Source organism: Urocitellus parryii, chromosome 12 (assembly GCF_045843805.1).
Source record: "Urocitellus parryii isolate mUroPar1 chromosome 12, mUroPar1.hap1, whole genome shotgun sequence".
Taxonomy (NCBI): Eukaryota; Metazoa; Chordata; class Mammalia; order Rodentia; family Sciuridae; genus Urocitellus; species Urocitellus parryii.
In genome coordinates, this window is record NC_135542.1 from 83,219,097 (window position 1) to 83,243,993 (window position 24,897).

At 35.3% G+C, this 24,897-nt stretch overlaps 1 protein-coding gene across 5 annotated transcripts in view; it reads left to right on the forward strand.

Moving 5' to 3' along the window:
* The window catches only part of Ugp2 (UDP-glucose pyrophosphorylase 2), a 54,465-nt gene that overhangs the window by 17,742 nt on the left and 11,826 nt on the right, over positions 1 to 24,897 (forward strand). The window lies entirely within an intron of this gene.

Genomic DNA, 24,897 nt, shown 5'->3' on the forward strand with positions numbered 1-24,897 from the left:
GCTTTCTTTTTTTGGGGGTAGGGGTGGGTACCAGGGATTGAACTCAGGGACACTCGACAACTGAGCCACATCCTCAGCCCTATTTTGTATTTTATTTAGAGATAGGGTCTTGCTGAGTTGCTTAGCGCTTCGCTTTTGCTGAGATAAAAGTAAAATAATTGTGTGTGGTTTTTCTTTTATGTGTTGGTAATCTTACATAGATTTAAAAACAGGGTTGTTAGAGAAAACTACTGACTAAAGTCTGCTCTACTGCCTGTGTTTGTGAAGTTTTATTGGTTCATAGGTCAACTTACTCATTTATATACTATCTATTGTGGCTTAAACTAAATGGAGACCTTCTGATGTTTTTTCCTAATGAGAAAAATCTTAAATATAGTTAGTTCCCAGTTAGGAATACTTTTTTTTTTTCCATATTTGGGAAATGTCTTTCAGTTCTTTATTTTTTTGGGTACTGGGGAATGAACTCTGGGGTATTTGATCACCGAGGTACATCCCCAGCCCTATTTTGTATTTTATTTAGAGACGAGGTCTCAGTTGCTTAGGGCCTCGCTTTTTGCTGAGGCTGGCTTTGAACTCAGTGATTCTCCTCCCTCAGCCTCCCAAGCCACTGGAATTACAGGTGTATGCCACTGTGCTGGCTTTCAGTTCTTAAACTTTAAAAATTCATAACATTGCTCTTTCCTATGTACTTGACAATTATAGTTAAAGTTTTTAAATTTTTTTTTATTTTAGATCTTTGATTTCCTTGGTCTTTGATTTTTAGGTCTTATTTTTGTTTTTGGTCTTTTATTTCCTTGGTCCTAGAGAATGAATTATAATTTATTTTTCTTCTTTTAAAAACTAGAAATAATGTTTTCTCCCAAAAAAGAGGAATTGGAGAATTTTTCTGGATAGTTGCAGTGTTTTAAAAAGAAACTAAATATAGGTTCAGTTATAGTTTTAAAACTATTTGGGAGCAGGCCTAAGATTATAATATAATAAATTTAGTACTTTTTATTTTTCCCCTTTAAATACTTATACTTTTTGCTTAGTAGTCATTCCTAACTGAAGTAACCTCACTTACCTAGTTAAGGATGAACTTGGGTCTGGAGGTGTGGTTTTTCTCATTTCTTAATTTTTGCTTGCAAGCCTGATAAATTTTTGTTTTCTCTTATATGAACTTAACCTTTTGAGCTTAAAGCCTAGGTTGAAGAAAAGCACACATTATTTGTTATTTTCGGCGTATTTTAAAGTTCAGGGTTCTTTTCTGCCACTGAAAAAACTTGTCTTAGTGTATTTTGAGAGATCATGATATATAGTAAAGATCTTAAATTGAGGACTGGAAGATGCAGAAAGAAGTAGATGAATCATAATCACCTTGAGATTTTTTCCAGTTTGGTACCTCCCACCTCACTCTCCAAGAAGATTCTGATAAATTCTTTCAGAAGTTTATGCCCATGTAGTGGCCATAGTTACTGCTGGGGATATAGAATTCGATATAGAAAGAAGAAAAAATAGAAAATATATTCTGGACTTAATGATTTTATCTAGTCTTTTGTCTCTATAAAAGTGTAAATCTTCATTAAAAATATTTTTATTTTGAAGCTTACGTTTTGAACATCTTTTAAAAATGTGTTCATATGGCCAGGGTACAGCTCAGTGGTAGAGTATATGCCAAGCATACTGAAGGCCCTAGGTTTGATCACCATTACCAGGAGGAGAAAAAAAACTGCTTGTGATCCCATATGCATTTAATGTGGATGGTTTTAGAATTCAGAGTCAAAAAATATTTGCTCTTCATCTGTATCATAAGCTTCTTAAGCATACACATGTGTCTCATCTGCAGTTTGTTACCAGCTTTTGCAAATAGATTTGAGAATGTAATTTGTGGGTTAATATTTCTTCACCTTGCTTCTTATGTCTAGCTTTCTTTTTCTTCTCCTCAATTGGTCTTCTTTCTTAGGTCTTAGAAATAGAGATAAATTTTCATTTCAAAATATAATTTTATTTAGTGAACATATTTGTTTTTTTTAACACTCCTCCCCCTTAAATGTAGGTGATATTTCATTTTTCTGACCAAATAGAAATTATTGTGGGAGAACTACCATTTAGAGTGACATTTTTTACGGCAGCCTTGCATCAAAGGTGTGCATATACACACCATTATAACAGGATCTGTATTTTTATATATTGGCAAATTGCCAGAGTCAGACACATAGTTTGTAAATAATTTTTTAAAATAATTTTTTTTAGTTGTAGACGGACACAGTATCTTTATTTTTATGTGGTGCAGAGGATCGAACCCACTGAGGCACAACCCTCGTCCTGTAAATAATTTTAATTGGAATACAGCCACATTCATTTATCGCTTGTGTGTAGTTACTGTCCTGTTACAAAGGCAGAGCTGAATAGTTACCATGGAGACAGTATGGCCTATTCCAACTAAAATATTTACTATTTGACTCTTTATAGAAAGAGTTTGCTGATCCTATTTTAGTGTATTTAGTTTCAGAAGATCTTCAGTATTCTTTACTACTTTGGCTCTCAGAAAACTGACCTCACATATGCTTTTGTTGATTCAAATGAATACATTTTAGGTAAAAATATTTTTTCATAAATATTAGAATGAAGGGCATATTTAAAGATAGGTATTGAAATTTTATGACGTCACATTTTGCTCACTTTTGCTCTAAGTGAGCACATAAATGTTTTGGAAAAAAAAGGGCCACTGAGTCCATATTTTGAGTTATGTTGAAGAAACAAGTTTATGGAATTATGGATAATACTCTGCCCTAACTTTGTGAAGATTAAATAAATGAGCATTAAATATTCATGATTATTTTGAGATTTAGCTACACTCACAAAAGAAAGTTAAAAATATATATTAAGCAGGTATATACCTGTGATCCCAAGTAGGGAGGCTAAGTCAGGAAGATTGTAAGTTGGAGGCTTGCCTGAGCAACTTATCAAGACCTGTCTCAAAATTTAAAGTGGGGATGTAGCCCAGTGGTAGGGTGTGCAAGCATGTGCAAGTGTTGAATTCAGTCCCCAGTGCTGCAAAAAGTTTGTGTTTGTGTGTGTGTGTGTGTGTGTGTGTGTTTCCAGATTGGTATAAGGAAGGACCATGTGCAGCTTTCATTGTTTCCTAGAAAGTCTGTGACAGTGTTTTCATCCTCACTGAACTTCTGCATTGTGAGTGGAGAGGGTTGAGAAATATATCAAAGGTGGAAAAACTGTAGAGCCTGTTCAGGAAGGGACTGGGGCTGATTGATTCTTCTGAGCCCTAACTTAAAATCTGTTTTCATCTGGCTGGCACTGTCCTCTGCTCATGATGCTTTTGCATTTCCATGAAAGATAACATTTAAAGAAGGTTTTTTCATTTATGTGCAAAGGAGTAAGGGTGTCTGTGAATGGGAAGGAGTTGTATACGGTAGAGAATTGGCTTCAAGAGAATATCATACAACAGAGTGGTATTTAGCTCCAATAGATTTTTTTAGTTTTTGTTCCATAACATAAGTTTTTCTTACTTTTGTCTGTCAGTGCAAAAACATTAAAATGTGTATGTTTGAAGGATAAGCCATTTTGAGAAAGTTAATGTACGTGTGCAAAGTACAAACACACATTATTTTCCTTCTGAAGTTACACCATCCATCTAAAGTTTGAGTGTTTTCTTGGCCAAAGATCTGACATGATAGGACACAGCATAGTTTGCTTTGAGCATGTGAAGATTTTCTAACTGTGTGGTAATGGCAGTAGAGACTTGTTTTGGATGTATGTAGAAATAAAATGAAATCCCAGATGTAAAGTATGTCACAAAAAGCAATCACTGACATTTAAGAAAATGACCCTGTGGCTTAATACCAAAGAGTCTCATCTTTTCCTTGATGAAAAGTTTTAAAATAATAATGTATGAAAATACTAATCTAAACAAATATACTAATATATTTAACAAATATTGCCAAAACTGTAATTTCCTATGTCTTGATTCCATGATGAATTAAACAGTCTTTAATTTTTTTTTCTTTCCTAGAACTATCTTCTTTCATGTGTTTTTATGTAGAACCTTTATTTCAGGAACAGTGTCTTGATTAAGGAGCTGAGTTGATCTGTGATTCTTAATTCCATCTTGGTTCCTTATTTGTAATTTTACTTTAGAAACAGTGATGGTAAATATCTGAAATTCAATACCAATTCCATGTGTAAATTGAGAGACTCCAAGTATTATTATTGGACCAGTGTTTTCTAATTGCTGCCTTGTGCCCAGATTTGAGGACACTCTAGTCCCACAGAATCATAGTCTTTGGAAAAATCATCGAGTGGGTATAGGTGGAAATACTGTTTTTTGAATGTTGCCATTGCTTCCACTTTACCTACTACATCATGGAGAGTCTTTCTGAACCTTTGCTTTTGTGACACAGGGCTTGTAGCTCTTCATAGAGAGAATTTTAGCATTATACCCCTGAAAGTCGGTATCTTTTATCTAAGTACCTTATTTGGATGAGAAAAATATATTGTGAATTTCTCCTATCCTACATCTTTGTTTCTGGTACAACTATGAGGGAGAGGGAATTCCCACTATCTTTACTTATTAAGGATACCTGAACCTTTAAAAGGATTGATAATGGGAGAATTTTTATGTAAAGCAAGATGAGTGGTCCATGAATGCCTCTCATCTTTCTGCCCTGAAATTTCTTGGGGGATCTTTTACTAATTCTTTCTTTGTCTTAGATCAGATTTGAACAACTTACTATCTACTAGTACCATTTTATGCCAAAGCATATTACAGAATTTTTATGCCAAGGCATATAACAGAATGTTTATGCCAGGCATCTCAACTTGGAAGATCTTTGTAGGAATTGCAGATCCTTCAAAGATTTCTTAAAATCATAGGTCAAATTGTGTAAATGTGCATTTTTTTTCAGAGTAGGTTCCCTGGCTTTCATCAAATTTTCAAAGGGGATCATAACCTGTAAAGGTTAAGAACTACTGTCTTAGAATCTTTTTTTTTAAATTTTTTTTTTTAAAGATATTGATGGACCTTTATTTTCATTTATTTATATGTGGTGCTGAGAATTAAATCCAGTGCCTCATACATGCTAGGCAAATGCTCTACCACTAAGCCACAACCCCAGTCCCCTTGTCTTAGAATCTTATTCAAGAAACATTTATCAGGTGCCTCTCCCTGCCAGGTACTAGCTAGATGCTAGGATGACAAAAACAAGTCTTGGTGTCTGTCTGTCTGTCTCTCTCTCTCTCTCTTTTTTTTTTTTTTTGTACCAGGGATTGAGTTGCTAAGTGCCTTGCTGAGTTGCTGAGGTTGGCTTTGAACTTATGATTCTTCTGCCTCAGCTTCCTGAGCCACTGGAATTACAGGTGTGTCACCATGCCTGGCTATTGGTCTCTTTTTAGCATTCTCTTTAGCCCCATGTTTTTGGAGGAAATGATCCAGAAACAGATGACTTCAGAACCACAGGATGAAGAGTCCACAGGGTGCTCTGGGAGACTAATTGTCATGGGGGCTTAAGAAAGACTTCATGGCATTAAGGTAGACTACTGAGGTGACCTTGAGGCAAGACTTCTCTGAGGGTAGATGGGTAATCAAAGAGAAGAAAGCTATGAGAATAGTAGAATCTAAAAGTAATGTAGCTTGTTTTCTGGTGGCAGAGCATATAGAGGATATGTTGCTTCTTTGTGTCTAGAACCAGAAGAAAGGCCCTGGAGAGGACTGGAGACTACGGTTTCTGTCTGCCATTGCTGCTGCTGTCCACTCTAGGTGGGTTACATGGGGCAATGTTAGAAATTGCAATTTCCACTTAAGAGAGAGACTGATGGTGGAAGGTTGGAATAATAAATTTTCTTTAATAGAACCATTCTTTTTGTATCTAAAGCAACTATTAGATATTGCATCATTTTAGGACATGGTACATAAAAGATGTTTTTGTTTTCATTGGTGATAAATGAACTTTATAAGGTTAATCAGTATTTTAGCTATTAATAACTTTTAAATGTCAAAATTAGTGAGGTATAATTTATATATAGTAAAGATTTTCCTCTTCAGTGTACATTTTTATGAATTTTGGCAAATGTATACAGTTATTTGCCTCCACAATCAACATACAGAACTATATCATCACCTCAGTATTTCCCTTGTGTGCCTTTTAAGTGTACTTCTTCTTTATAGGTTTCTGGTTCCACTTTGCCTCTTCTCTTAAACACACAAGCTAAGTAAATATGTATCTTGCTAAAATATTGCCTTTCCTTCATTCAGGCTTCTAAGAAAGGGGTCAGCCTAGCCTCCACCCTCAGTTTTATCATCTGTATCTTTCTCTTAGCCTTTTGACTATCCACTCTTCCATATAACTTTATTTTTACAGCCTCTGCCCTTTTCCCCCTTCCACACCTTCTGCTCTCCAGGACTGCTCCCACAATATGAATTATATAATTAAACTCACAAAGTACTTTACATTAATCACTGGCTATTCCATACCTTAGTTTAAAGCTAGTATACAGCATAAACAGGATTATGTAGAGGCCTCATTTTTATTTTTTAGGGTATTTAGGATTATTACAATTATTTTGCAGCCTCTCTTGTTCACAGGTAGGCCAACAGGAAGGTTGCCTTATAGGAAAGATGCAAGGTGATTTTAGTAAAGAGCCTGGAAGATTATAACATGAACATGCTGGCATTAGGACCTTCCATTCTTTTAACATTCTTTCCAACTCCTTAGGTCGTCTACCTTTGTCTTTCTAATCCGTACTCAAGTGGAATGTTCTTTGAAAACTACCACCCTAGCTGATAAGAATATAGGCCAAATGCCTCATGAGGTTGTTTTATGACCTCAGCTCTGACATCAATAAAAGGATGATGAAAGATACTGTTTGTAGTGTTTGAATTTTTTTTTCTTCTGTGTTTATTATTTTCATCTATTGCAGTTAAAAAATATCCAGAAGTCTTTGAAATTTCTATAATTTCTATTAAAAGCTCTACACTACGATTCAGGGAACATTTGGTAACATGTCTTCACATTTGCCTTTTACTTTGTAGGATCATTTGTAGGATCTGTAAACACTTTTTAATCTATTTCTTGTTTTTTTCTGCCGGTTCTTTTTTTGGGGGGAGGTGTACTGGGGATTGAACTGGGGGGGGGCATTCAACCACAGAACCACATCCCGAGCCCTGTTGTGTATGAGTTGTTTAGGACCTCATTAAGTTCCTGAGGCTGGCTTTGAACTTTCCATCCTCTTGCCTCAGCCTCAAGAGCTGCTGGGAATATAGGCATGCGCCACCAAGTCTGGCTTTTCTGCCAGTTCTTTGTTGTCATTGTTCTCTAGTTCACCAATGAACTAGTTTTTTTTTTTTTTTTTTTGCTGAGGGAGGATATTAGAATCTTACATCTTTTCAGCATTTTGGAAATTGCTACAATTTTTAATAGGGGACATAATTTTTAGTAGGAGGACATTTAGTTTGAGAGTTTGGCAAAAATACAAGAGTAAGAAATAGTTCTGTAAGTAGATGAACATATAACTGAATAAATGAGAAGCAATTTACAGTGTGTTTTAAAATAAACAATTTTAGAATTGTTCATTAACTGAAAAAGTTGCAAAGATATTTCCTTTTAGCTATAAATGTTACAGAGCTATCCAAGTTAATTTTTGTTACCTGTGTCCCATTTTAAAACCTTCTGCTGAGTCAAAAGAAGCACAGATAATTATTGAAGGTACTGATAGAATATTTTTTCCCAAGTTCAAACTGAATTACATAAAAGATAGTTTAGAAGAAACATGAAAGTGCCAGAATGTTATCTATGGCTAGATTAAATATGGAAGAAGGTGGAAGAAGGCCATTTAACAGATTTCTGTTTATAAATGGTCTTATTTAAGACTGGTATCTTCATTGTACATAGTTCTAAAACCCTTGGGAGATTAGAATATATTCCATTATTTCAAGAAAGCATGAAACACCATTTCAAAGATTTTTATTTTTATTTTGCTTTTAATGAAGCAAAGGGTTAAGTATTTTAAATTTTAATTAATTTTTTTTTTGGCATTGCTGGGGATCATACCTAGTGCCTTGCTCATGCTAGGCAAGTGTTCTACCTCTGAGCTACATCCCAGCCCGATATTTTTTTTAAAAAAAAGACTTTGTAAAGACCTGTGTATGCAAAACTATTTTATAGTTAGTGATTATCACCAATATTAGGGTGCTTTATATATCAAGCATTGTACTAAATGCTTTACGTTCATGACCTCATTTAATATTCACAGCACAGCTGGAAAGTAAGCCTTTTATTATACTCATTTTACAAAAGAAGAAACTGAAGTTCAGAGTAACTTGCTTAAGAGATGGAGTCCTGATATGAACTATGTAGGTTGTCAGACCTCAAAGACCTGTTCTTGGGTATCCTTTACTAACAATAAAGGAGATCTTTATCTCTAGTGCATACAATGTGGCATATTTTATGTGTTTATTAACAATTTTAATAATAATAACAGCAAACATTTATTCAGCATTAATGTGCCAAGCATTGTTCTCCACATGTATTTCCTTAATATGATCCTCAAACAACTCTAGAGCCAATATCCCTATTTCACAATGAGAGACTGAGCCTGGGAGGGATTGAGTTACCCATGCAAGTTTCCTTGCTAGCTAGAGTTTAGGCCCAAATTTGCCTAAACCCAGACTCTTAAGCACTATGGTATGTTGCCATTAAGTTTTGAAAGGGACTTGAAAGTTTTTATAGCCTTCCTATCATTTCTCCATGTATCTTGAGTAGAACCATTAATTAAGCTCCACTCCTTCCCATAGATCCTAAAACACTTCTTTGAAATTCTTATAGCAATACATTTAACAGATATTTATTGAATAGCTCCTGTATGATAGGCATTTATCTAGGCACTGAGATACAAATGAATGAGATAGGCAATGGCTTAATAATCATGGAGCTGTATTCTAATTGTAGAAAGAAAATATACATGTGTAGATAAATGATTTTAAAGACGAATTTCTTGTCACTGCTTTGGCTTGCCCTCAACAGTCATATCTCCCTGGCCAAAGTCTTTTTTCTTTTTAAAATTTTGTTTATTTTTTTTATGTTGTGTTGAGGATCACCTCACATGTGCTAGGCTCTACTACTGAGCCACAACCCCAGCCCTACCAAACTCTTTTTTTCTAGTTTATCTGTAGTCATTAGACAAGGCTGTGGAAATCTCCTTTATTGAGTACTTTTATTCTGCAAATCTATTGATGCCCACTATTTAATTTTAATTATTGGAAATGCAAAAGTAAAGACTAACTGCTTTTAAGAACTTAGAATTTTGTAATATATCCAAAACTTTCCTGGGTAAAGGCATATGGTTGAAATGCAAGAAACAGTTTAGCAGGTGGAAGCTATTGCTGTCTCAAGGTCTGCCCAGCTGCCTTTAAGGACTAAAGGAATCAATAGCACATGCATATAATAGCAAATCAGTTTTAAACTTTTTGTTTAGTGTGGAGATGTTTGTGCATAGATATGCTTATATGCAGTATGAGTAATAACTATGATGATGGTTGAGGAGACACTTAAATAATTGGCTTTCACCTAGGGAAATTAACTGATATTTCCATTCTCTTTGAATGCTTGGGTCTACTCTTGATTAGGAATAAATTCTTGTCTAACCAAAGTGAGTGGTCTATTCACCAAAAATCATTGTTTGTTCCCAAATCTGTTTATGCCACTTATCTTTATTGTAATGAAATAATATGATTATATTTTATTATAAACCAGTGAAATGGTGTTTAAAAAATTACTTCTGTGGGAGCTTAATTAAGTGCTTTGGGAAAATTGGATAAAGATGAGTAGGAAAAAAAAGTCAAAGTAACCAGAGAATAGCTCAGTGGTTGCATGTGTACTTGTATGAGCGTTGGGTTTAATCTCCCACCCCCAGGTGTTGATCTAGGTGTTGGTGAGGCAGCTGTGAAAGATTAGGAAAACTGCATAAATCCAGAATGATTCTTCTGCATGCAGATGATTTTACAAGAGTGTGCTTTTATATATTATACCTAAGGAAAAGACCCGTGTGAACAAATGTGTTTATTTTTAAATAGTTAAAATAGTTAATGTATCTAAAATATCACTCCTTCTCACAGATCCTAAAACACTTATTTGAAATTCTTATACATTTAAAACTTAAAACTTTTTTTTGATTTGTACTTGGACTTGTTTTTATAGTTCTGCTGGAACATAAAAATAGAAATGATTAAGCAAGATAAGTAGGGGCCATGTCCCTAAGCAAACTCAAACATGATCTCTCAGGAGAGAGAATTTGATTGAACTATGATGATGCAGGAAAACATGAGATAGGAGGTCCTGAGCCTTATAGAAGGCTATTGGGATATATTTTTTAGGAGACAAGTAGGGATTGGCTGTGCTTTAAGTTCTTAAATTCTAAAATCAAAAGTACATAGGAAATCCAGATTTCTTGTGGTTCTTGATTGCTATTGGAGAAATGGCTACTTTTAATTTTCTCTGGTATTTTTATTTTATTTTATTTAGAGGACTGACTAGTGTAGCTGTTGAGTACCATTTTTTGTATTGTGTGGAGGTGCAAGTATTTAATGGATTGGTGTGTATTCATTGGGCGGTGTTCCATTTAGTGGACTAAGGAGGCTTTGTGGAGTATCAGGGCTTGCTGACCTGCTTGCCATTTAATGTCTATATACTTAGGTGTATTGTACATTTTAAAAAAATTTTCAGTTGTAGGTGGGCATAATACCTTTATTTATTTATTTATTTATTTATTTATTTATTTATTTATTTATTAATGTGGTGCTGGGGATTGAACCCAGTGCCTCACATGTGTGAGGCAAGCACTCTGCCACTGAGCCACAACCCCAGCCCTTACAAATTTTTATAGGTTTAAAATCCCTAATTTTATGATAGTGAGCTCTAATATTCACAATCATCATGGTCAGTAGGTATCTCAGAAACTACCACGTGCTTAGTGTAATCAATGAAATATTCATTACACAGACCAGCTACATATGTATATGAATTTATTCTTGTACTTCACACTTTTTTCCAGTTTGGTGGTAGTGCAGTGAGGTAATACATACAAATTATAGAGATTTAAATTCTAACTGCATTACTGCTTAGCCATATAACACTGAGCAGGTTATTTAACTGTTTTAAGTCTCAGTTTTCTCACTCAGAAAAGGAATAGTTAATAAGTAGCCTGTTGTATAGGATTTTAGTGAAGATTTTTGAGAATGTATGTAAAAACATTTACTGTGTGTTAGGCATTCTGATAAAGGCTCAACAAATGTTTGCTATTTTTGTTATACATTTAACAAATATTATATAATAGCTCCAAGATGTCAGGTAGTATTTGGGCACAACAAAAACAGTAGAATTGAATTAAGACTCTACAGATGGTGTGTTTTTTTAAAAAATTCTATATATTTAATATTGTGTAGTTTTTATATTTTTATCTTTAGTTCTAAATATGTTTATTTGTCACTGGCTAATTTAGTACTTACTCAATATACAGATTTGATACACATTTAATTTCTAATTATGAATAATATTTTGCTTTTTTAAACAAAATATTATCTCAAGTAGATGAACCATAATTTACATTCCTACATCTTAATGTCTTACATCAGATGTATTGTTAGTCTTCAGTTTTGTTGTATTAGACTTATCTACCTTAACAAACTCATTATTGCGGAGGTAAAATTCTTGAAATTTTAGGATTGTAGGACGTCTATATCCTGTCAACTAATTGAGAATAAGCAACATAATATTGTCCATTAGAAAAAAGTGCAACTGTTCTATTCTGTTTGATGCATTTATTGAAGGGTGTATAGACCAAATTGTAAAAGCTTGGGATATATATAAAATTGCCTTTAATCAACAACTCCATCTATGCTTAAATAGATGTAATAGATATTTTGATTTTATATAAACTAAATGCAAGATACATGTAAGGGATAGGCTTTGTCCTAGAGGACTGACTAGTGTAGCTGTGGAGTACCATTTTTTGTGTTGTGTGGAGGTGCAAGTATTTAATGGATTGGTGTGTATTCATTGGGTGTTCGATTTAGTGGACTGAGGAGGCTTTGTGGAGTATCATTGGCATTAGATTGTCAAAGCTTAGGTGAAAGTATAGGAAGGATGGCTGATGATCATTGTAGGATTTAATTCCGTAATTATCATTTTGAGCATGGCAAAATATTGAAAATGAAATGTTTTAAAAAAATTTTTCTTATTCTAATTAGTTATACATGACAGCAGAATGCGCTTTGACTCATTGTACACAAATGGAGCACAACTTTTCATTTCTCTGGTTGTACATGATGTAGAGTCACGATTCGTGTAGTCATACATGTATCTAGGGTAATGATGACCTTCTCATTCTACCATCTTTCCTATCCCCGTGCCCCCTCTTTTTCCCTCCCTTCCCTTTGCCCAATGCAGAATTTCTTCCCCTGTCTCTCCCCATTATGGATCAGCATCCACGTATCAGAGAAAACATTTGGACTTTGCATTTTGGGGATTGCCTTATTTCGCTTAGCATGATATTCTCCAAATCCATTCATTTACCTGCAAATGTCATAATTTTATTCTCTTTTAATGCTGAGTAATATTCCATTGTGTATATATACCACAGTTTCTTTATTCATTCATCTATTGAAGGTCATCTAAGTTGGTTCCACAGTTTAGCCATATTGATGTGGCTATGTCACTGTAGTATGCTGATTTTTAAATCCTTTGGGTATAAACCAAGGAGTGGGATAGCTGGGTCAAATGGTGGTTCCATTCCAGGTTTTCTGAGGAAGCTCCATACTGCTTTCCAGAGTGGTTGCACCATTTTGCAGTGCCACCAGCAATGTTTGAGTGTGCCTTGTCCCCCACGTTCTCACCAGCACTTATCATTGATTGTATTCTTGATAGCTGCCATTTCTGACAGGAGTGAGATGAAATCTTATTAGAGTAGTTTTGATTTGCATTTCTCTAATTGCGAGAGATGTTGAACATTTGTCATATATTTGTTGACTGATTATATATCTTCTCCTGAGAAGTGTCTGTTGGTTTTTGTTTTGTTTTGTTTTTTTTTGTGTTAAGCGTTTTGAGTTCTTTTTATATCCTGGAGATTAGTGCCCTATCTGTATGTGTTGTAAAGATTTTCTCCCACTCTATAGGCTCTTTCTTCACACCATTGATTGTTTCTCTTGCTGAGAAGAAGCTTTTTAGTTTACATTCATCCCATTTATTTTTTTTTTTGTTTCTTTTTTAGATGTTGTTGGATCTTTATTTTATTCATTTATTTATAAGTGGTGCTGAGAATTGAACCCTGCAAGTGCTCTACCACTGAGCCACAATTCCTGCCCCCATTTATTGATTTTTTATTTTATTTCTTGCGCTTTAGGAGTTTTGTTAAGGAAATCAGGACCTAATCTGACACGATGAAGATTTGGGCCTTTTTCTTCTATTAGGTACAGGGTCTCTGGTCTAATTCCACTTTGATTTGAGTTTTGTGCATGGTGAGAGGTAGGGATTTCATTTCATTTTGCTGCTTATGGATTTCTAGTTTTCCCAGCACCATTTGTTGAAGAGGCTATCTTTTCTCCAATGTATGTTTTTGATGCCTTTAACTGTATTTATGTGGGTTTGTCTCCGAGTCTTGTATTCTGTACCATTGATCTACATGTCTATTTTGGTGCCAGTACCATGCCGTTTTTGTACTATAGCTCTGTAGTATAGTTTAAGGTCTGGTATTGTGATGCCTCCAGCTTCACTCCTCTTGCTAAGGATCATGTTGGCTATTCTGGGTCTCTTATTTTTCCAAATGAATTTCATGATTGCTTTTTCTATTTCTGTGAGAGATGTTGTTGGGATTTTAATTGGAATCACATTGAATCTGTTCAGCACTTCTGGTAGTATGGCCATTTTGACAGTTTTAAGTCTTCCTATCCAAGAACATGAGAGATCTATCTTCTAAGGTCTTCTTCAGTTTCTTTCTTTAGTATACTGTAGTTTTCATTGTAGAGCTCTTTCACCTCTTTTGTTACATTGATTCCCTCCTCCTCCCCCTTTTTTTGTCAATGGGGTAGTTTTCCTAATTTCTCTTTCAGAGGATTCATCACTGATGTATAGAAATGCATTTGACTTATGGGTATTGATTTTATATCCTGCTGCTTTGCTGAATTCACTTATTCTAAGTTTTCTGGTGGAATTTTTTAGATCCTCTAGATATAGAATCACATCGTTGGCAAATAGGGATAGTTTGAATTCTTTTTCTATTTGTATCCCTTTAATTTCTTTCATCTAATTGCTCTGACTAGAGTTTCAAGGATTATGTTGAATAGAAGTGGTGAAAGAGCTGCTATAAACATTGGCTGCATTAGTGTAGTATACTGATTTTAAGTCCTTTGGGTATAAACCAAGGAGTGGGATAGCTGGGTCAAATGGTGTTTCCATTACAAGTTTTCTGAGAAATCTCCATACTGCCTTCCATAGTGGTTGCAACAATTTGCAGTCCCACCAGCAATGTATGAGTGCCTTTTCCCCCACATCCTCGCCAACATTTATTGTTGCCCATATTCTTGATGATTGCCTTTCTGCCAGGTGTGAGATGAAATCTTAGTGTAGTTTTGATTTGCATTTCTCTAATTACTAGAGATGTTGAACACTTTTTCATGTTTGTTCATTGATTGTATTTCTTCTTCTGTGACGTGTCTATTCAGTTCCTTAGCCCATTTATTGATTGGGTTATTTGTTTTTTTTTGTGTGTGTGTGTGTGTTAATATACTCAATGGAATATTACTCAGCTTTAAAGAAGAATGAAATTATGGCATTTGCCAGTAAACTTCTGGAGTTGGAGAATATCATGCTAAGTGAAATAAGCCAATCCCGAAAAACCAAAGGTCAAATGTTTTCTCTAATATGCAGATGCTAATTCACAATAAGGTGGAGGGCACTAGGGAAGAATAGCATTACCTTAGATTAGGTAAAGGGAAGTGAGGGGAGGGGAGGGGATGTGGGGATAGGAAAGATAGTAGAATGAAATAGACACATTACTTTATATATGTGACTGCATGACCAATATGATTCTACAATATGTACACTCAGAAAAATAAGAAATTATATCCCGTCTATGTATATCAGTACATAGATGCATTCTACTGTCCTATAGAACTAACTAAAACAAAAATTTTTTTAAAAAGTCAGAGGGAACTCAATAGAGGAAAAGGAGCAGGGGAAGGGAGGAGGTGGGGGCAGGGAGGTAAATATCAGGGAATGATATTGGTCAAAGTATATTGTTATATTTTACATATAACCTAAATGTGTAAGAACATGAATATGAAAAACAAGTCCCACCATATGTACAACTATGAAGCACTAATAAAATATGGAAAAATAAAAATAACGATGAAAAAAGGAAAAAAAAATTTTAAATACACACACAAAAAAAAAGTGGTGAAAGAGGGCATCCCTATTTTATTCCAGTTTTTGGAGGTAATGCCTCCAATTTTTCTATTTAGAATGATACTGGCTTTGGGTTTAGCATAGATAGCTTTTACAATGTTGAGGTATGTCCCTACTATCCCTAGTTTTTCTAGTGTTTTGAACATGAAAGGATGCTATATTTTGTCAAATGCTCAAAGTAGATTTAGGTCTCAGATTTTCTTTCTGTGTTTTGAAAGTTGCCTGATTTTTGTTACCTTGGCTTTGCTCTTGGACAAATATGACAAGACAAAAAGCCCAAGGGATTATACTGTGGAAGTGTTCTTGCCAGTGGAAGCATAAACTCAACATTCAGCCCAAGGGAAATCCCATTCTTTCTGGCTCTTTTGAAAATCTCAGGCAACATGGAGGAGTCATTTTAGGAGAAGCATGGTTTGAAAGGCAAAAATATTATCAAAACTTGGAATTTTCCTGTCTTAAACCAGGACTTGGCAAAATTTGAAAAGGCCCAAGGGTGTAATATTTTAGGCTTATATAGGCCATACAGTCTTTGTCATAACTACTCAACTCAGCCATGGTAGCATGAGACAGCTATAGACTACATGTAAACTTAATGAGTATTTGTGTGTTCCAGTAAAACTTTGTGAAAACAGGTACTGATTGTCTCACAGTCTGTCTCTTGTCTTTAATATCCTCAAGCTCTACATGACTGACAAGAGACTTTAAATAAAACACATGCCTGGGAAAATATTTGGCTTCTTTGTAATTGGAGCAGAAATTCAATACCATATTACTTCCATTTTGGCCACTGATTGTAAGTTGATACACCACTAATAAAAAATACAGCCAATAAGACTCTGTTGGTGGTATGATGGATCCTGGTTTTTGAACTGTTAAAGTGTGAGATGGGTGTGGAGAAGTGTGTCTGAATCAGTGATGTACTAACAGTACCACCCAATGTCTTAGTGCTTACTGTGATCCAGGTACTTTGCTAAGAAATTTGTCTACATGATCTCATTTATCGTCATACCAAATCAATGAAGTAACTGCTCAGAGCAGTTAAATGCTTCACTATAAGAAAGGAGAGAGCCTAAGGTCCAAACCCAGGCAGCCTGGCATTAGAGTCAGTGTTCTTTCTCAACTGCTGTACTGCCCCATTTGGTTTTAGAGCAGTCTTTTTGTCAAATAATACTATTCATGCTGAAATTGGTGCAGTTTATTGGATCAGGTCATGGAGGAAATAATAACTACATCATATCCCCTTCAGCATGTCCTTGCAGTTTTAGACATAACTCAGTACAGCTAGCTGCTATTTTTTTTCATTCATTATTGCATGCTGGTGCCCTCAAAGAATTATTGGTGAACCTCTTTTGATGATGTTTTAAAATGATAATTTCTCAGTGACACAAAACTTGTACTGGAAGAGAATTGTTGATACTATGTGGCATCATTAATATCTGTCCAATCCTGCTGTGGAGGGGGAAGTGAGCTCCACATATTAATATAATTCATCCTTTTCTGTATCTATGAGCCTTGTATCAGAGATGGCACAATCTTTCATGAGTGGTGCAGACTTCTGTAAATATGACTTTACTGACTTTTAAAAGATCAATTTCAAAACACAGGAAATTCATGAGTCTTTCAACTCTGAGTCTTGGGGATTTCTGGTTTTCTTAAAAACAGCAAGCAAGCAGGCTGGGGTTGTAGTTCAGTGGCAGAGTGCTTGCCAGGCACATGTGAGGCACTGGGTTCCATCCTCAACACCACATAAAAATAAAATAAAATAAGGGTATTATGTCTGTCCACACTTAAAAAATATTTAAAACAAACAGACATAAAAACGGAGCAAGCTGTGTAAGCTATTAAGAGTTAGGGTTCTCAGCATTTGACCATTAAAAAGAAAAGTAAAAATGGAATGTCAGTTAATGGCAGTGGCATACATATGACCACCTCAAACCACATCATGATGTCAGCTTCTTCATTCAAGCCAAATGGAAGCCTTTTCATTGAAATTTCTTACAAAGATTATTTTTATATTCTATGAAATTTCCAGTGTAGTGAAGTGAACTGACAAAGTTTGAGGATGAAGTAGATAGTTGGTGAAGTTGCATAAGTGGGTAAAATGCAGAGGCCTACAAGCTAGGGATGACATGGTATGTTGGAGAATCCAGTGCCTCATGTTTAATCCAGTGCCTCATATTTCTTAAGCACAGCATTAGGGGACTGTGAAAGGAAAGAGCAAAAGGTAAAAGATCCAAATCATGAAGGACCTTACAAACCATGTCTTCCAGTTAGGAAGTTATTCAGTTACACATTATATAGAAATGTAAAATAACAGTAAATCTGGAGCAAGGTAATCCAGTTAGTATGGCAGCTTAACCATCATCAGGAATCTGGGCTTCTCTGTATTGCTGCTTTTCCATTCTTAGCATTATCACCTTATGGTCCCGGATGGCCACTACAATAAACTCTAGTCATCATGTCTGTATTCCAAACAACAGGAGGGAGGGAGATGGGCATGCCCCCCTACCCTTTCATAGAGACTTTCTGGAAATCTCTCAGTTCACTTGGAGTTGATCTCAATGACCAGAGCTTCGGCATATATAACTGCAAGGGTGGCTGGGAAATGCAGTCTTGATTTTAATGGTGGTATGCCTAGATGAAAGTTGGGGTAGGCCGCTAATCTCTGCTAGGCCACTTCAATGCTTTATTTTGTGAAAGATAAAATAGAGAAAAATGCTCAAATGCTGTTTTTTTTTTTTTTTTTTTTTTGTATTTTTAAGACAATCACCACCTGAATGTTAGAGGTTAGGTTTTAAGAAAAAAATGTAAGGAAACGTTGGAGATCACTGCAGTGAGGTGAGTGAAGTACTGACCGTGGCAGTGAGGTAATTTCATGAGACCAAAAGTACTTGGTGATTGATTGATCAGATGTGATCAGGCTTCTGGCTTAGCAGCTGGATGTCTTGGTGCCACAGAGATGGGAGTGGTGAAGCCATGGGATTGGCGCCTACTGTGTGGGAAGTAGAGGTCCTACTTAGAATGAGCTTTGCAAGGTACAGGCAAAACAAGAATAGAGTGTGGTCTTTGAGAAGTCAAAGAGAAGACAGCATTTCCAGATTTTAGGGACTGGTCAGTTGTGAATGCAGGCAAGAGAAGTATTTATGTTGTTAGGACTTAGCAATTAGGAGGTTGTTGATGCCATGTTAAGAGCAGTTCATTTAGTGATAGAGGAGACAAATCAGAGTGTAACAGAGGAGAGTGGAGGGAAGTGAATATAGAGGTACTAATAGGAAAAAGGAAGATAGGATGAGATAAGAGGAGAGACTGAATGATTGATAAAAATAAGTTATTGAGATGGGCACTGGCAGAGTTGCCTTTGGATGGGGGATAGCTCTTCCTTTGGTCAGAAGGAAGGGGAGGAAATAAGGAGGAGCTACAAGGAGGTTCTGAGGATCTGGTTTTGTCCTGTGAAATACAAGTGTGAAATACAAGTTGAGCCCTAAATTTGTTAGTGGACCATGTGATAATATTGCATGTATATAATTTACTGGCTTTTCTGGAATGAAATATATGGTCTGGGTATGATTTTTCTGTTATTAAATTGATCTATAGGATCATTTAAATGACCTAGATTCTGGTCATTACCTTAAGAAATGTGAATTGAGAATTTGTGAAAGTGCCTAGCACAGAACTTGGCACACAAACAAGGTACATAAGGATTTGTGAATAAGTCAGTGTTCTTGGAACACTCTCTGTACATATGGAGCATCATTCCTAATTTGTTTTACTGTTTACACAGCTCATTTTCTTTCAGGCAAACTTACTTTTGTTGAAAAAAAAATTCTTTCAGATTGCAATAATAATACCCTTGTGAACCATAACAGGGCAGGTACTGTTAGCTTGCTTTGGGTATTTGGCACTGTCTCCAGGAATAGCACAAATATGCTACCCAGAACTGGGTTATACTATTGCTAATGGGAACAGTGTGTCCATGACTGTGTAATGAATTTGGCTTTTATTCTAACTGGAAACTAAGTTGTGAACAGACTTGGCAAGATACAGATCATGGCAGACAGTTTTTAAAAGATCTCCTTTTCATTTCAGCAGGAAAACTAGATTGACATCCTAGAGGGCAGAATGTTGTTTAAGTTACATTCTTTAGTAGATTGCCAACTGCTTTCTTTCACTCATTCCTCAGAGGAAGTTAGTATTTGATTAATTCTCTTCTACCGGTAAAAAGAGAACACAAGTGCTTGGCCTGCCCTGAATATTTTGCTGTGAGCCTCTTGGGGCTTGCCCACCTCACCTGTGGAGGTTGCCCGCTGTCTTGTTTAGCTGCAATAGTGGTCTTCTAAGAACACTGAATTCTATTCATGTCTGGGAAAAATGAGGGTCAGGGTGATTAGGTTTGAAAACACAAAGATTGCACTTAGTGACTGACTAAAGTGATTCAGTCAGGGTAACATTGAGACTGTATCTGGCAGTGCATGGTACTCCCAGTTGTTTGCAAATACCATTCATTTTTGCCTGAGTTAATGTCTTTGTGCATTCTCCTGGGGGAGGTACAAAGGAAAGTGGAAGACAGTCTAAAACGTCTCTGGGACAAGGTGTGTCCAGTATAACTTCAGCTGTTGCTAAGCAACTTTGTAATATGCATCCCTTTGACTTGTTAATCTAAACTCAGCTGTTGGACTGCTTGGTTAGGTTCCCTGGTGGAGAGTATGGCAGTATCACCAACAGAGAGCACTCTTGTTGAAATACAAGGAGAAAGCCATGCTTACTACCTAATTTAATCTGAATAAGCTTTAGACATGAAATGTCTGGAATCAAACAGTTGTTTGATTCAACTACTGTTTTCTTTGTGTGTACATATGGATCTTAAGTCATGAAACACAAGTCAGAGACCTCCATGGAGGTTTCTAAGAGCAGTATTAACCTCATCACTTAACATTCTCCCCTCTTCATACCCTGTTGCTTTTTTCCTTATATAGTTCTTTTCAGATTCCTATTCTTGTGAACAAATTCTTCAGCAGAACCCATATTAATTAGCTGCTTTAAGAGTTAGACAGTTAAGAGTTAAAGAGTTGATGTTACTGAAAGCATCACATAAAGAACCAGGGTTCCTTAACATTTGAAGAGGTGGGGCAATGTTTATGCCCTTTTAATTTAGGCTACAACACTGCACAGAGAAATGAGGGCACTGATGGTAAATAAGTCTTTCCACTACAAGCTTTCTGGGGTCAAGTGTTTTTATTAACTCGCTTTTGGAATTTTAATGTTATGTGTGAATCACGTCATTTTATTTCACACCAAATTTGTGAAAATATGAGCAAAATGTTCACAATTATAGTTTAAAATCAAACTTTTAGATTCTCAAGGTACCAACCTTTGGAAGATTTGTCTTAAAACTAGAAGTACATTTAAAACATCTTTTGTCTAAAGACCAAATGGCCTAGTGTTTTAATCAGTATGGGGCTGAAACCTTATTTTACTATTATGGAATAAATTTTGGGAATACAAGAAAAAAATCACAATTATTAAAGTTTTCTTTATAAATTTAGTGCCCGAGCTTTAAAATGTTGATATTATAATGTAAGAACAATAATTCCTTAGCATGGTTTTAAGGAGCAGCTGAGGTTGGTGAAAGAACAAGGTATTTTCAAGTCTTTACTAGTACTGGGATGTAACTGCTGTGATGTCAAGTTTTCCTTTCTAACAATAACCTACTAAAGTTACACTGTCCTCTTAGTATTCTGACCTTTTAAATTGTATTAATAGTTATGATGCCATTATTCCCAAACTGGAGTTTTCTGCATGTTTCCAGGTGATTTCTGATTTTCTCTCCACTTATATTGCCTTATTTTGTGCTTTTTAAAATAAGCCTTCTTTTTTATACCTTTGTTTTATTTATTTATTTTTATTTAGTGCTGAGGATCGAACCCAGAACCCAGGGCTTCGAACATGCCAGGCGACTGCTCCACCATTAAGCCATAACCCCAGCCCCTATTTTGTGCTTTTAAATATACATTTGCATGCACTTGTTGCTTTTCACAATCACTCAAGGTCTTAGATTTTTGTATCTACAAATTTGGCAATGGAATCATGGCTCTCAAGACAAGAATGTCATGAATTTCCCATCTGTATCTTTTTTTTTTTTTTTAATTGAATGAACTCCAATTTCAGCAAAGTGGAATATCTTCACAACTGTATCTTTTTTTTTTTAAACACAGGGCCTCATGCATTCTAGGCAAGTACTCCACCACTGAGCTACATCCAGCCCTTTTTAATATTTATTTTGAGAGTCTCTCATTAAGTTGTCCAGGCTGAGGCTTGTTGTCCTCCTTGCTCTAGACCTCACAGGTAGCTGGGATCACAGGTGTGTGCCACAATGCCCGGTTCAAAGCTATATCCTGTAAGTCTTCGAATAACAGGGTGTGTGTAGTTGGTTATTTTTAGTAGGATCTGACAAATGAACTAATTAGCTGATACTGTTATTAGTAGGTCCTGATATGTTGGTTTTGTTACTTCCAAAGCACAATTTTGGGACTATCTTTTTGTTCAAGCAGCCTGAATAAAATGTAACTGTTGTTCCCTCTTGTGAACATCTCATGTAAGTAAATGTTCTCTAGTGGCTCATCTTTGAGGCAGAATGATGAGAGTGGCCCACCATTTCTCAACTCATAACAAGTAATTGAAAAGTCTGAATAAAACATTGAATGTTGCTGATTCCTAAATCATTCATACCCCATTTATCACTGAGTGTTGTCCAACACTTTTTGTTTTCCGTTGTATTTTTTCAATCAGATATTATACTTTTAGCAGAGTTGAATTAATCAATATTGTGCTTTCCAACTTAAAGGCTCTGTATCTGCATGACTAAGTACAAGCAGCAGCAGCACATTTAAATTTTGTTACTTAAGTTTAGAACAAAGCTTTCTAATAACATGTTATTAGAAAGAACCTTGTACCTAGGACCGAGAACTTGAATAAATATTAAGAATCCTGTTTTCCACTATTTAAAAAGATTGGCAATCTACAGAAATCATTTTTACATGTTTTTAATTGATTTGTTTAGTGGCCTCAACCTCATTTATAAGGAATTATCTTCTTAATAACTTCCCTATGTACATATATGAATATACCAGTGAATCTCAACATTGTGTACATCCACAGGCTGGAATCCTAATTAGAATCAGATATACTTCATGTTTTTATAAATATGTCAACATACTCTACTGTCTTGTATAACTAAAAAGAACAAATAAAAAAGAAATAAAAATATAAAAAAAGAATTCTGATACAGATTTTGAAGTTTGATTAAGGAAAACAATGTATTTAGATAACTTTTCTTTTGTAAACTTTATACTTATGTGTGAATCAAAGATAATTTATGATGAATGTACACAATTTGAAGTTTTTTTTTTCTTGTAAAAATTTTAAAGAAACAAGGTTGTTATTTGGTTTTTAATTCATCTTCACTGGAGCTGAAAAATTCCTATTGATATTTCTTTCTTGAAAAAATAGACCTAATTAAAGAGCTAACAATTAAATGTGTCCTAAAGCTCTTTGTATTATGCTGTGAATGTTAGTATACCAAACAGTTCTTTAAAGTTTAGAATTAAGATGTAGTCTAAGGGCTATGGTTGTGGCTCAGTGGTAGAGTGCTTGGCTAATGTGTGAGGCACTGGGTTCAATCCTCAGCATTACTAAAAATAAAAAAATAAAAAAGTATGAAAAACACAGTAACATTGTTTTAAAAAGGATGTAATCTAATTTTGATTACTCTGCCTGGTATTATTATTTAAATGTGTAGGAATAGTTGATAAATGTCTTTAGGAAAATATTTCCTTTTGAGCTAAGTAATTTATGTACTGAATTTTTTATGTGTATTGTCATTGTTTCCCAGTTTAACTAACTGAAATACTTGGAAACGTTTATTGTACATAAAATTAATAACATTCAAAATCATTAGTTATTGTAGCATTTTTTTACTCTCAAAATAAGCATTTAGACTTCAACTGATATTAATGTTATGTGGAATTTTTTGCTCCATATTACATCTAGATAATGTTTATTCAAATGTTGACACTACATTCAAGTGATAATGCTTTGTTTGAATTGCTGATTTTGTACCTGTTTGATACTATGATTCAATTTATTTAAAATTTTAGAGACAAATTAAAATGAATTGTTATAAGGGATATATATATAGTTCAGATACTGTTAATCCAGAGAGATAGAAGAGGAATGTGATCAGGCAGAGATGGGTTCATGGAGGTTTTTAAGTTGTGGAAGAATGCTTTTTTGAAAATATTATTCTTTCAGCTGTATGTCTATTCTATAAACATTTATACTTCTGATGTTTCACAGTTAAAATTTTAGGTGGAATTGGAAAACATGCCTACCTTATGTGTAAGAAAAAACCTTGCTTCTGTGTATTTCACTTTTTAAAAAAAGCATATTTAAGCTGGGCGCCGTGGCACACGCCTGTAATCCCAGCAGCTTGGGAGGCTAAGCCTGGAGAATTTCGAGTTCAGGGCCAGCCTCTGCAAAAAGTGAGTTGCTAAGCAACTTAGGTCCCGTCTCTAAATAAAATACATAATAAGGCTGGGGATGTGGCTCAGTGGTTGAATGCCCCTGAGTTCAATCCCTGCCATAATATCACAGTGGCATTCCCTCTATTGACCAATTGATTCCAGCAGCTCAGCTAGAAAGAATAATAAACTACCATGTTATATGAGGTGACAGAAGGTTTCAGTTGTCATCTACTCTTTTGAAGTAGTGTAACACTTAAATTGGGACTTTTTCTCCAAAGTAGTATTATCAGTTTCTTTGAAATGCTGAACAAATGATGTTCATGATAATAAAAACATTTTCAAGGAATATCTTCCACTGGGTCATGGGCACTTTATATTTGTGTTGGAGTTCACGTTCTTGTTACCCCTGCCTTTTCCTCACCAAAACCAAGTGCTGCCAGGGAAGCAACTTGTGTGGTCTGTGTTCTTTCCCACCTCCCTGTCCTGGTCCTTGGCAGTTAGCATTCAAGTGGTTAGGTAGCACCTGATGGAGTGCCCATGGTCCGGTCTCTTCCTCCTGTCTTATGGTCATCAGCCCTTCCTCTGGTTCATGAATGGGAATAAATGTTAATTGCTGCTTAAGCAGCATTTACTAGGAACACTGTCTGTCACATCAGGAAACAGTTCAGCATGAGTGATAATGGGAGTGGGGATAATCAATAGAGAGCTTTGTTGTTCCTTAGTATTTATACCAGGTAACACAGTGTATTAGCCACACTTGCAGTTAATACAGTATATTAAAGGTTAGAAGAAATAAGTTACAGATTAATGGAAAGAACTATTAAGAGCAAGAATTGTGATCAGAATCTGTGTATGATATATGTATGTTTGTCTGACTAAGCATAAAGAGATTGTTCCACAGGCTTAGATCACTGAAATGTGAGCTTGTCAAG